This window comes from Hylobates moloch, unplaced genomic scaffold, assembly GCF_009828535.3.
Source record: "Hylobates moloch isolate HMO894 unplaced genomic scaffold, HMol_V3 SCAFFOLD_1, whole genome shotgun sequence".
Lineage (NCBI taxonomy): Eukaryota > Metazoa > Chordata > Mammalia > Primates > Hylobatidae > Hylobates > Hylobates moloch.
Window position 1 is genome coordinate 233,958,495 of NW_026652276.1, and position 13,438 is coordinate 233,971,932.

The window sequence follows — 13,438 nt, forward strand, 5'->3', positions numbered from 1 at the left end:
ATGTAAAAAATGTAAAAGCCCTTTTCTTATCTTAAAAAGTCTTTAAATGATAGCTGTGTTTAAAGAACAATGATAATAATGTTCTGTGTGATTTATCCTGAAGTAAAATGCATAAAAAGATAGCACAAAAGATGAGTGGTAGAAATTTAAAGCATACTGTTATACAGTATTTACATTAAATGTCAAATGGTATATTAGTATCTGAAGGTAGACTGTGGTAAGTAAAAGGTGCATATTATAAACTGTAGAACAATTGCTAAAAAAGAGGTATAGTTAATAGGCCTACAGTGGTAATAAAATAGACTTACAAAATATACTTAATCCAAAATTAGACAAGAAAAAGAGAAATATATTGACAATGAGCAAATAGAAAGGTGGTAGATTTAAATCCAACATTATTTGCATCGCAGGTAGATGGCCTAAACACTCTATTTAAAAGGCAGAGGCAGATAACAGATTCATAAAGAAGCAAAACCAATTATGTATCATGTACAAGGCACAGTATATAAGTATATAAAGATAAGATAGAAGCAAAAATGGGAAAAGACACGCAAAATACTATGAACACAGTAATTATAAGAAGGCTGAAGTGTTAATAATTATATCACACAAAGCAAACCTCAGAACAAGGTACGCTATTGTGGGTAAAGAAGGACACGGCCTAATGATACAGGGGTAAACCCATTAAGAAGATATAGCAATCCTAAAGGTGTACACACATAACAGAGCTTCAAAGTACACAAAGCAAAGACTGAATGCCCTGAAAACAGAAATATCTACAGTTGTAGTTGGGAATGCTAACACTTGTTTCTTAGCCATTGGTAGAACAAGTAGAGAAGAAATCAGTAAGAATATAGAACACATGAGCTGCACTACCTTCCAATCTGATTTAGGTGATATTTATGGTACACTCTACCTAACAATGACAAAATACATGTAATTCCAAATGTACATGAAGTATTCAAAATAGACCCTATTCCAGGACATAAAATATACTTCAATAATCTGTAAATGAATTAAATCATATAAAAATGTATTATCTGAATCAAATGGAGTTAAATTAGAATAACAAGAATATATTTGGCAAATCCATCTATTATTTGGAAATTAAACAAGATACTTCTAAATAGCCTAGAGGGGAAAAAATGCAAAAGATAACGTAGAGAATAGTTTGCATTAAATGAAAAATACAACATACATAAATTACAGGGATGCAGGTAACACGATGTGTAGAAGGAAATGTGTAACTTATAAATACAAAAATCTAAAAATAAATGATTGAATATTTCAACTGTGGAAGGCAAAAAATAAAGACAATAAACTTAAGCAAAAGTAAGTAGAATTAAGAAGATAATGAATGATGCCTGGACAGTTGAAGACGATGGCCACACTCCAGGACCCCTTCCCCCAGTTTTTCTCTGGAAAATATGCAGAACAAGAAGAAAGGAAAAGTAAACAAAACCACACCCTCAGAATAATTTGAAGACAGAAAATAACCAACATTCAATATAAGGATAAATAAGGGTGGGACACCAAATTTCAGTATTCAACCTCTCATGTGCTCCCCTGATTTGCCCCCTAACCCTGCCTCAAGGCTTTCTTTAGAAACAAAAAATACCAATAAAAAAAGGCAGGGAAGAGGAAAGAAAGGGGTTATTCCTGGACCTAAGGTTGATCTAAAATCATTACCAGAAACACTTAACCTATTCTTAGTCTAAAAATACTAAAAAGTGTTTGAATTACCTACAAGGTATTTAAATGTATGCATGAATTGAAGGGGCAGTCCTCAAAATGCATAACTTCAGGGAGAGACATGACATTTGGTAATTTGGTGGAGAAAGGGAAGAGAGGACAGGGGAAAATGTGAAGGTCCTATTAAGACAAAAGAAAAGCACAAAATCAAAGGAAACACAACCTTTTTCACCCCCTGCATACTTATGCTAAAATAAAATTTACTAAAGGATCTGAACTTTGCTCTATTAAAGAAATGGGCATTGTCAAACCCCTCCAATCCTTTAACTATGAAAAATCAAAGTTTAACAGAATAATTCTAAGAAAACGCTAAGATTAAATTCAGCATGTATCAATTGAGGAAAATCCCCACACCCTTGATAAATAGTCATGAAACAAAATAAAACTATAAGTAAGCCCTCCAAGTGAAATTAAATGTACTTAGGCAAGTATTTAGGATATGAAAAAGAGCTTTTAATAAGAAATTCCATTCAGTAGCATTTCTAAACACTAACAACAAACTACTGAAAATCGAAATTAAGAAAATGATCTCATTTACAATAGTGTCAAAAGGAGTAAATTATTCAGAAATAAATTTAACCAAGGAGGTGAAAGACTTGTACACTGAAAACTGTAAAATTAATGAAAGAAACTGAAGACACAAATAAATGAAAAGCTACCCCATGTTCATGGATTGGAAAAATTAATGTGAGAATGTCCATACTACCTGATATGATTTGGATATTTGTCTCCTCCAAATCTCATGTTGAAATGTGATCCTCAGTGTTGGAAGCGAGGCCTATTTGGGAGGTGTTTGGGTCAGGGGGACCGATCCCTCCTGAATGGCTAGGTGATCATGAATTCATGTGAGATCTGGTTGTTTAAAAGAACCTGGCCCCTCCTTCTCTCTCTCTTGCTCCCTCTCTTGCCATGTGACATGCCTGCTCTCCTTTCACCTTCTGCCATGATTGGAAGTTTCCTGAGGCCCTCACCAGAAGCAGATGCTGGCAGTATGCTTCTTACACAGCCTGCAGAATTGTGAGCCAAAATAAATTTCTTTCCTTTATATACTACCAAGCCTCAGTTATTCCTTTATAGCAATTATAGCAATGCAAAATTGACTAACAAGCTACCCAAAGTCATCTACAGATTCGTTGTACTATCTATCAAAATCCCAATGTCATTTTTCACAGAAATAAAAGAAACAATTCTAAAATTCATATGAAATCACAAAAGACCCTGAATATCTGAAGCAGTTTTGAGCAAAAAGAGCATAGCTGGAGGCGTCACACAACCTGACTTCAAAATATACTACAAAGCGATGGTAATTAAAACAGCATGGTGCTGCATTAAAAAAAACCCAAACACATAAAAACAGACAAATAGGCCAATAAAATAGAATAGAGAGCCCAGAAATAAATCAACACATTAGGTCAATTGATTTTTGACAAAGATCCTAAGAATACACAATTTGGAAAAGACAATTTCTTCACAAATGGTGCTAAGAAAACTGGATATTCACATGCCAAAGAATAAAATTGGACCATTATCACACATCACATACAAAAATCAACTCAAAATGGAATAAAGACTTAAATGTAAGACCTGAATCTGTAAAGCTACAAGAAGAAGACATAGAGGAAAAGCTCCATGGCATTGGACTGAGCAACAATTTTTTGATGTGACCCCAAAGGCAAAGGCAACAAAAGCTAAAATAGACAAATGGGATTGCATCCTACTAAAAAGCTTCTGAATAGCATAGGAAATAAACAGCAGCACAAAAAGACAACCTATGGATTGGGAAAATGTATTTGCAAACCATATATCTCATAAGTTAATATACAAAATATATAAGGAACTCAAACATCTGAATAGCAAGAACACTAACTGATTAAAAATGAGCAAAGGACCTGAAAAGACATTTCTCAAATGGAAATGACCAAAGGAATATGAAAAAATGCTCAACATCACTAATCACCAGGACAATGCAAATTAAAAGTACAATGAGATTTCACCTCACAATTGTTAGATTAACTGTTATCAAAAAGACCAAAAATAGCAAGTGTTAGGATGTGGAGGAAAGAGAACCCTTGCAAACTGTTGGTGGGAATGTAAATTAGTACAACTACTATGAAAAACAGTATGGAAGTTCCTCAAAAAACTAAAAATAGGACTACCATATGATCTAGAAATCCCACTTCTGGGTATATATTCAAAGGAATTGAAATCAGCATGTCAAAGAGATACCTGCACTCTTATGTTCATTGCAACACTATTCACAATAGCCAAAACCTAAGTGTCCATCAATGGATAAATGGATAAAGAAAATGTGGTATGTATATAGTACAATATATAACAGTACAATGAAGTATTATTCAGCCTTAAAAAAGAAGGAAATTCTGTAATTTCTGACACAAATGAACCTGTATGATGTTATATTAATAAAATAAGCTGGGCACAGAAAGAAAAACACCGGCTGATCTCACATTTATGTGGAATCTACCAAAGTCAAACTCATACAAGCAGAGAGCAGAACAGTAATTACCAAGGTATAGAGGTGGTGGTGGTTCAAAAAATGGTGTTCAAAAGATATAAAATTTCAGTTAGATAAGTAGAATAAGTTCAAGAGATCTATTATATTATATGGTGACTATAGTTAATAATAATGCAAAGTATATTTTAAAATTACTAAGAGAGTAGATCAATTTAAATGTTTGCACCAGAAAAAAATGATAAGAATGTGAGATGATGGTTATGTTACTTAACTTTATTTAATTATTTCAAATTTATACATAAATCAAAACATCACATTGTACTCTATAAATGTATATAATTATTATTTGTCAGTTAAAAATAAAATTAAAAAAATAAATTCAAAAAGTAAGAATAGAAATGAACAACAGCAAAAAATTCAGGAAAAAACAAATAAGAGTTGATTGAATTTAGAAAAGAAATAAAAGAAAATGACAAAATTACCTCAAATTTTGGTAATAAATTACACCATTTAGACTCAAAAGAAAATTTGGTGAGAATCACTGAAGAAAGATTAGAAAATAATCAAAATAATTTTTTAATGAGGTAAAAAAATAAAAGAATCAGAGAAAAAGTAGTGGAAATGGAAGATAGGAAAATAGGAATAACATTTATATGTTGGGGGTCCCCCAGAAAAAAAGAGAGTAAGACTACTTTTTAAAACTATAACCCAAGGAAACTTTCTAGAAAAAAAAAAGATTACTCAAGAGTAGTATACTTTTAAAGGACTTATCAGGTGCCTGGGAACATTAATTCAGAATGACCAATTCTGAGACATAACCTAGTAAAACTTTTAGATTTCAAAGATGAAGAAAAAATTTTCAAGGCCTCCAGCAAAAGATCAAATAATTTACAAAGATAAAAGAACTAGACTGCCATCCAATTTTCAAAGGAAATATACAGAGGAAGACAAAAATGAAGTAGCATTTAAAAAAAAAGTATCAAGACTATCAGAAAACAGCTTTCAACATGTAAGAAGTAAGGGAATTTTGTACCCACAAGCTCTTCTTGAAGAATTTATTAGAGAACGAACTTAACGTATCACAGTGACTCAATCTGAAACAATTTGAATAAAAAAGTAATTAATGATAGAAATGGATAATACACTATATAATAAAATAAACACCTATGATGCCATATTAACATAAATAAACACAGGGGAAAGACCAGCTTTTCCTTGTATTATAATTCTAATTAATACACATAGAAGGAATGATGGAAAGTGAAAGAAAAACATTAAGCAAACACTATAGTAAAAATTATTACAGGCAAGAATGATGAATAGTGGACAAACTATTAGTGGACTAAAATTAGTGGACAAACATATGAAGACATACTGTATATTTACATAGAGTTAAAGCACTTTCCCTCAAGATAGTTATTAATTAAAAGAGGAAAAGGCCAGGTGCTGTGGCTCACGCCTGTAATCCCAGCACTTTGGGAGGCCGAGGCAGGTGGATCACGAGGTCAGGAGATCAAGACCATCCTGGCTAACATGGTGAAACCCCGTCTCTACTGAAAATACAAAAAAAATTAGCCAGGCATGGTAGCGGGTGCCTGTAGTCCCAGCTACTCAGGAGGCTGAGGCAGGAGAATGGCGTGACCTTGGGAGGCAGAGCTTGCAGTGAGCCGAGATCGTGCCACTGCACTCCAGCCTGGGCGACACAGCGAGACTCTGTCTCAAAAAAAAAAAAAAAAGGAAAAATCATAACTTTACTGTGGAGAAATCTGGAAATAAAACACATTAACCAAGGAATCAAATTTAACATCATCAGTAGTAAGACATATTGATACCTCCTGATATAATGCATTAAGCAACTAAAATTAAGAAAATAATTCCATTTACATTAGCATAGAAATGAAATGCTTAGAAATGTACTTAACAAAATAAGTGCATGACCTATACAATGAAAACTGCATAAGATTGTAAAGAAAAATTTAAGAATAAATTGTTACTGAATTGGAAGTTTCTGCATATTTAGATAGTAATTATCCACAAAGTTGATATATGATTCAATGCGAACCTAATCTAAATTCTATTTGACTATTTTATAAATTTGATAACCTGCTTTTAAATTTACGCCCAAATGCAAAGAATCCTAAATAATTAAAACAACTTTGAAAAGAAGGAGGAAGATTGTAGTTATAACCACTGATTTGAAGACTACTGATTACTGTAATAAAGCTTCAGAAATCAACATAGTGTGGTTTGTAAGGATTGATCCATGGAAGAAAATAGAAAGACAGAAAATAACCAAACCTACATGGCAAGTGAATTTCAAAGAAGCTGCCAAGGCAATTAAATGCATTAAAAAAGAGACTTTTCAACACATAATGCTGGAACAACTGGATATCCAAGTAGAAAAGAATAAATCTCATCTAGAAAACAAAACTGCAAAACTTAAAGAAGAAAATATTGGTGGAATTCTTTGTGATGTTTAAGTAGGAGCTATTTTTTTAACGTGGGGCAAAATGAAAAGCACAAACTTCATATATAAGAAAGTTGATAAATTGTGTTTCATTAAATTAGATACTTCTGATTCTTGAAGAACATTTTTATATGAAAGGAATAACTATGAGCTAGGAGAAACTATCGCAATATATAAATACAGAAAATTCTTAAAACTCAATAATAATAAGCAAACAACTCTATTCAAAATGGTTAAAAGACGTATGCTAACACTTTGCAAAGGAATGTATATCCATATATAGACAGTAAGCACATCAGTAAATGCTCAACGTTGTTAGATATCAGAAAAATCAAAATTAAAACTACGAAAATGGTCAGAATTTAAAAGACTAACAGTACCAAATAGTGGCAAAGATGTTAACCAAACAAAACAAAGATCCCCAGCAGCTGGTGGAAATATGAGATGGTACATCCATTATGGAAAACATTTTGACAGTTTCTCATAAATTTAAGTGTTTATGTACTAACTCTCCCAAAAATTCAACTCCTGAATACTTACTCAAGAGAAAAAAAAACGTGTGCTCACATAATGACGTGTGCTCTATTCATAATAACAGAAAACTAGCAAGAACCAAATATCCACTGACAGGTGAATGGAGAACCAGATTGTGTTACATCCATGCAATGAAAAATGGAAAATTTCCACTCATCAGTAGAAAGGAAGAAGCTGCTGACCCACATAACAACACAGATGATTTGCAAAAACATTATACTGAACTTAAGAGGCTCGACACAAAAGAGTACATAGTGTATCATTCAGTTTCTTTGAAATTCTAAGAGAGGCAAAACTAACCTATAGTGACAGAAAGTGTATCAGTTTTTGCCTATTGTTAGGGGTTGGGAAAATTGACTAAAAAGGGACATGAGGGAACTTTCGGGGATAAAAATATTCTGCGTTGGAAGCAGTGATGGTTGCGTGGGTGTATACATTTGTCAAAACTCATTGAACTGTGCTCTTAAAATGAATGCTTTTTATTGGTATGTAAATATACCTTGATAAAACTGATTTTAAAACAATCACACCTTAGAGGCAGGCTCAAAGCGCAGAACTAGCTCTCATTAATATACATAGCTTGGCTGCTTGAGAATAATACAGTCTGCCGGTCCAATTGATCTTCCTATTTTCTGTCTCCTCAAAACTCAAAAGGGCAATGAGATGACTTTGAAAATTCTCTGACTTTCTAGTGCTAGGAGCACTTTTAAGAGATTCTGTGTAGCCAGTGGAGAGCACCTGAGAAGTCCATTTGCTCACAGCAAAGCTGCAACCTCAGACCTGAGGTCTGGGGCCAGATCTCTAACTGTGAGAGAGGAGATGACGGCTCAGTTGCAGAGGGTCAGAGTAGCAGGAAACCTGACAAGACGTAATACAGGAGGATGCTAATCTTAGGTGTGAGATTAGAGTTAGCCACAGCAAAGGCGTGGCACTGAGAACAAGCTTTCTCGTTGTTTCTGGGCTGCCTCACAGTGCTGTGTTAAAGCTTCTTGGCTAAGACTTCTGGACACCAGCATGGAGCCAGACATTCACTCAGAGGTCAGGTCTTGCCTCCTCTGGGTTCCTCCTACAGGGCACCAGCAGGGGCTGACAGCATTGCTGTGGGTGAGAGCAGGCCCCTGCAAGTGCTTGATAATCAGCTCCTCTTTTGCCTCTAGTCCAGTCGACATTTTCTTCCCTCCCCGGTCAGTGGGGGAGGACAATGAATTCTTCATACTGCCCTGGAAAGGGATCGTTACAGCGCAGCCATTTCCCTGCCAGCTATGCTCACTCTGGGAGCTCAGCCTCTGAGGTCATTTGTTTGCCAGCTGCACCTGCTTTTATGACTTTTCCTATGTCTTGCCACCCCTTCCTCAAATCTTCACAAAATATAGACCTTAGATTATTGACTAGGCACTTCTGAGTCTGAATTTCCATTTTCAGAAAGTGGCAAATAGCTTTCTTTTCTTATAAAAGTTTTTAAAAATGCAGGTAAGCTTTCTTCAAAGTAATATATTCTTATAGATATTTCTAAAGGACAGAGAAGTAAAAAAGAGGACTTAAAAATCACCTTTAATACCTTCCCCTTAAAGTGAAATAATTGCCATTTACATTTTATTGAATTTCCTTCTGGTAGGGACTTAATTTATTTGTGCCCTGGCTTATTGCCAGAAGGATTCAGGATAGTTCACATGGCCAGTTCATGGCAGCTAAGGCCTTGCCTATTTTCATTTCCATTATATCATCTGTGCTTAACCCAGTACCTGGGTATACAAAGCACTTAGTGAATACTTTCCAAATAAATAGGTGAATAAACATCATTATAAGCCTGAGACATTTCATTTCAGACTTCCTTATCCTTTTCCAGCTTATCCTTACTCTGGCCGGATGGGACATATCCCAGAGGTAGGCCTTATTTGGAAAGAGAAGAAGAGTTCCTTAAGTGAAGAATGGCTCGCTGGACCAGGACTCCTGATAAATGATGCCATAGGAGTATTTTATTGTACAAACTACTCCTGAGTACGTAGTTGGATAATAAGATCTAACAATTATTATTAATCTATAATATACTTGTTACAAATTATGTTGTTACTTGTTACAAACACAAATTACTTGTTACAAATTATGCATATTAACTCATTTCCTATGATCATTCCATGAAATGATGGCTATATTATGTCTAATTTGTAAATGAGGAAAGTAAGGATCAGAGAGGTTACATAACATTTTTAATGTCACACAGCAGAGACAGATTTGAAGCTAGGCTGTCTGGTGCCAGGGCCTGAACTCTTTTATCCACCACACCATGATGTGTGGTCACCGTGCTAGACAATGGTCATGATGTTACATAAGCAGTGCTCAGGAAAGTCCATACGCTTAAGTTAGACATGTCTAGAAGTGCATTTCCCACTCTCTGCCTTGCCAGATGCAGTAAGACGGAGGGAGTAGCAAACTCTAGGAGGCAAACACGTGAGAAGGCCACCTGAATGCGGTGGGTGGGGAGTTTGTTGCTCTGTGGGACACCTGAGATACAGTCTTCTCCTCACCAACCACTGATGGCCACTGAAGCTTCTTTTTCTTAATTAGTTTAAGCTCTGGGGTACATGTGCAGGATGTGCAGGTACCTTGTTACACAGGTACACATGTGCCTTGGTGGTTCGCTGCACCTATTAGTCAATGAAGCCTGGCATGCATTAGTGATTTTTCCTAATGTTCTCCTCCTGCCATCCGCACTCCCCAACAGACCCCAGTGTGTGTTGTTCCCCTTCCTGTGTCCATGTGTTCTCATTGTTCAGCTCCCATTTATAAGTGAAAACATGCAGTGTTTGGTTTTCTGTTCCTGCATTAGTTTGCTGAGGATAATGGCTTCCAACGGCGTGACTCATAGCCACCTAACTTCAGAAGGGAAACCTGGTTCTATTGAACTCTCTCCTGACTCCTGATATGTTGAGAGGTAGTGAGCCTGGATTTCACCTCCTAATTCACATGGTACAGGTAGATATTCTCACCAAAATGACATCATTCATTCAAACACCGACGACTGTAGTTTAACCCCAAGTTTGTAAGTGGTGGACAGAGAACAGATGAACACAGACTTCATGGCCTTGGGCCATACCTTTAAACCAGGAGACACATAGGACACGTCAAACTCATAGCAGGGAAATACTCTTGCTAACCTTTAGTAGGTGACTCATCTACTACATTCACTGTGGCAGAATCTCATAAACTAACTCACGGCAAAACTGACTTAGTTTATGAAAAAACAGCATAGCTGCTACAGATTTCTAGATTCTATTCTTAGGTCATATCTCTTGCACCCTCAATAACTCAGTAACAGGTCAGTATTTGTTAGAATGCCCCACAGCATGTGCGGAAGGCCCAGGGTGTCTTTAGCATGTTAAGAAATGACATTAGTAGGCCGGGCGCAGTGGCTCCTGCCTGTAATCCCAGCACTTTGGGAGGCCAAGGAGGGCAGATCACGAGGTCGGGAGTTTGAGACCAGGCTGACCAGCATGGTGAAACCTCGTCCCTACTAAAAACATGAAAATTAGCATGGCGGTGCACACCTGTAGTCCCAGCTACTCAGGAGGCCGAGGCAGGAGAATCGCTTGAACCAGGGAGGTGGAGGTTGCAGTGAGCCGAGATCACGACACCACACCCCAGCCTGGGCGACAGAGTGAGACTTTGTCTCAAAAGAAAAAAAAAAGAAATGACTTTAGTAATCATGGCCATACATCATTCATATACCACCTATTGAGTCTTTTAGTATGTGCTTGGGCCTGCAGTTAGTGTTTAGACCCCTTAGCAGGGTAATTTGGTAAAAGTTAGTAAGCTGTTAAGCTGCATTTTTAACTGTACTCTTAATCGTGGTAGCATTACAAGAAGGATGTATGGTAGCACAGGGCTGGAGGGAGAACACCAATGGCCTTCCTCTTAGCCCTGCACATTCGCTCTGCTCACCTTATCTAGGAGCTGAATGTTAGTTTGCTATCAGACCATCAGGTGATGCTGTGGATCTGCACGGTGCATGACACGTGGGGTGATGAACTTCACTTTACACCATCCCTTGCTTTGTCTCAAGATCCACCCCTTTGTCCTATTCCCCAGGGCTCTGTGCAGTTATTCTGACAAATGTTGTTACTCAAAGAAAAAATTGCTGGCAACCCAATGTCATCTGTACCTATTGGTGGGAACTGAGCATGTTTGCAGAAACGAGATCCCTAAATCCTAGCAAAGTGCAGTATGTGCTCAACAAATACAAGTTATAGCTCAGAGAAACACAGGTCCTCCCCGTGTGGGCCACACAATAGACTAGAGATTGCTTTTACAAAAACCTGCAATAAAGCAATATAATAAGTAAAAAATAATAACACAGAACCAAAGTTCCATTGTGGGGCAGTAGCTGCTTTGATTGGGCCACGGTTGTGTCTAGAGTCTTGAAAATCCTCCACTGTTCCTTCATGTCTTTCTTTAATATTCTCTCGCATACATATGTATGTATTTTACAGGTGAGCCTATGATTGCTTTGATTCTTAACAAATAGGATGTTATCCCTCAGCCTGGAAACATTTGGGTCATCTGTAGAATACATAGCTAATACAGACTGGTGATTTTCATGCAAGTGTAGTATAATGCTTTCTCCAATACATGGTTTAGCAGCAATAAAGAAAATGTTACCATTTTCATCATTGTCATCCAGCAACAACTGAGCTCCTTATCATGATCTTCTCCTGCCATGTGGAGATAGCCTGAGATCAACAACTATCAAGGAGGCATTGGTGAGTATAAACGATCATTAATTAATCATGTTCCTGCTCTGCTAGACTCCTGACTGATATATTGAAATAAAGTTTCTTGCTGAAGAATAAATAGTATGAATGACGCCGTGTTATTTAATAATGGAAGACTCCATGAAAGCACAAGACATATATATGGTTGATGAGTATTCAGAGTTGCTAGTTTCAACCAGGGATCACATTTAAACTTCAGTGAATAATTTATTCTGGAAAACTCTCACAGAGCAGTAAATGGCCTCCACATTTTGTAGAGATTTTCTTTTCTTAGAAGTTTGTAAGAACACTCGGTGTGCTCAATATTTCAGAAGGGGATGGTTTTTGATTACTTTATGCCCTTTATACTTAGCAGCCCAGCAGTTCTCACCTACGGCCAGCATTGTTGGGATATCATTTTGTTTCCATGGCATTGCCCAGATGAATTGTCTGGGCAGTGCAGGAGTGGAAGTAAATTAACTATCAAGAGCAAATGGAAGATTCACTTCATCACTTACCAGAGACAACATATCATCAGCATTTTCTTGATTTAACGTTTGTCTGGGTCTTGTTTCTAATACATTTTTTAAAAATGAATATACAGTAACATACTATCTACCTGGCATCATGAAGAAATGAGTGATATCATTGACAATAATAAATTGTTTTTTCTAATTACGAGAATGATCTTATTTTGAAAATGAAATGTTCAAAAAAGACCAAATGTGAAAATAAAAATTATCTATAATACTATAATTATAGCAGCTGAGACAACAGTCTTAACGATCCTACTGTAAATGGTTTTAGCTTTTTTTTTCTGTTCAGGCTACATATATGCATGCTCTGTGCATACGATTTACATAGAGACGTAACGTGCATTCTGTTTTATAGCATTGTGATTTAATAAGCCACAATTACTTTTGTATGTCGTTCAATATTTTTCTACCTTAAACATTTTGAAAAATACACAGAATTTTGTCTTTGGAGCTATTCTAACTTATTTAGTCGATAATATAGTGTAAAATATTTATCATTTTTAATTTTAAATTGTTTTAAATTGTACAATAATAAGCAGTTACTGAGAAGCACCTTGGTACATCTCTATACATAATCTGAATATTTCCTTAAATGAAATTCTTACAAGTGAGATTGCTGTCTTGAAGAAAAAGTACATTTTTAAGTCTTTTAATACATATTGCAAAATTACTTTCCAGAAAGACTGCAGTGATTTACATTCAAACCAGCAGTTCCATTTCCTCAGGTCCTCCCCAAAACTAGCTATGTAATTTATTATGTGTTTCTTGGCAAATTGTAGAATATTTTTGTATCTTAATAACATTATAAATTCTATTTTCTTTATTACCAGTGATGTTAATTTTACATCTAATGTATATTCCCTTTACCTTTTTATTGTTCTGGGGGGATTCTCTTTCCTTTTTTAAAATTAATTAATTTATTTTTATT

The 13,438-nt window shown here is 35.9% G+C and overlaps 1 protein-coding gene across 1 annotated transcript in view; it reads left to right on the forward strand.

The window, feature by feature from the left end:
- Positions 1 to 13,438, forward strand: part of ACTR3B (actin related protein 3B) — a 1,022,089-nt gene that overhangs the window by 862,076 nt on the left and 146,575 nt on the right. The gene's annotated exons all lie outside the window — the stretch shown is intronic.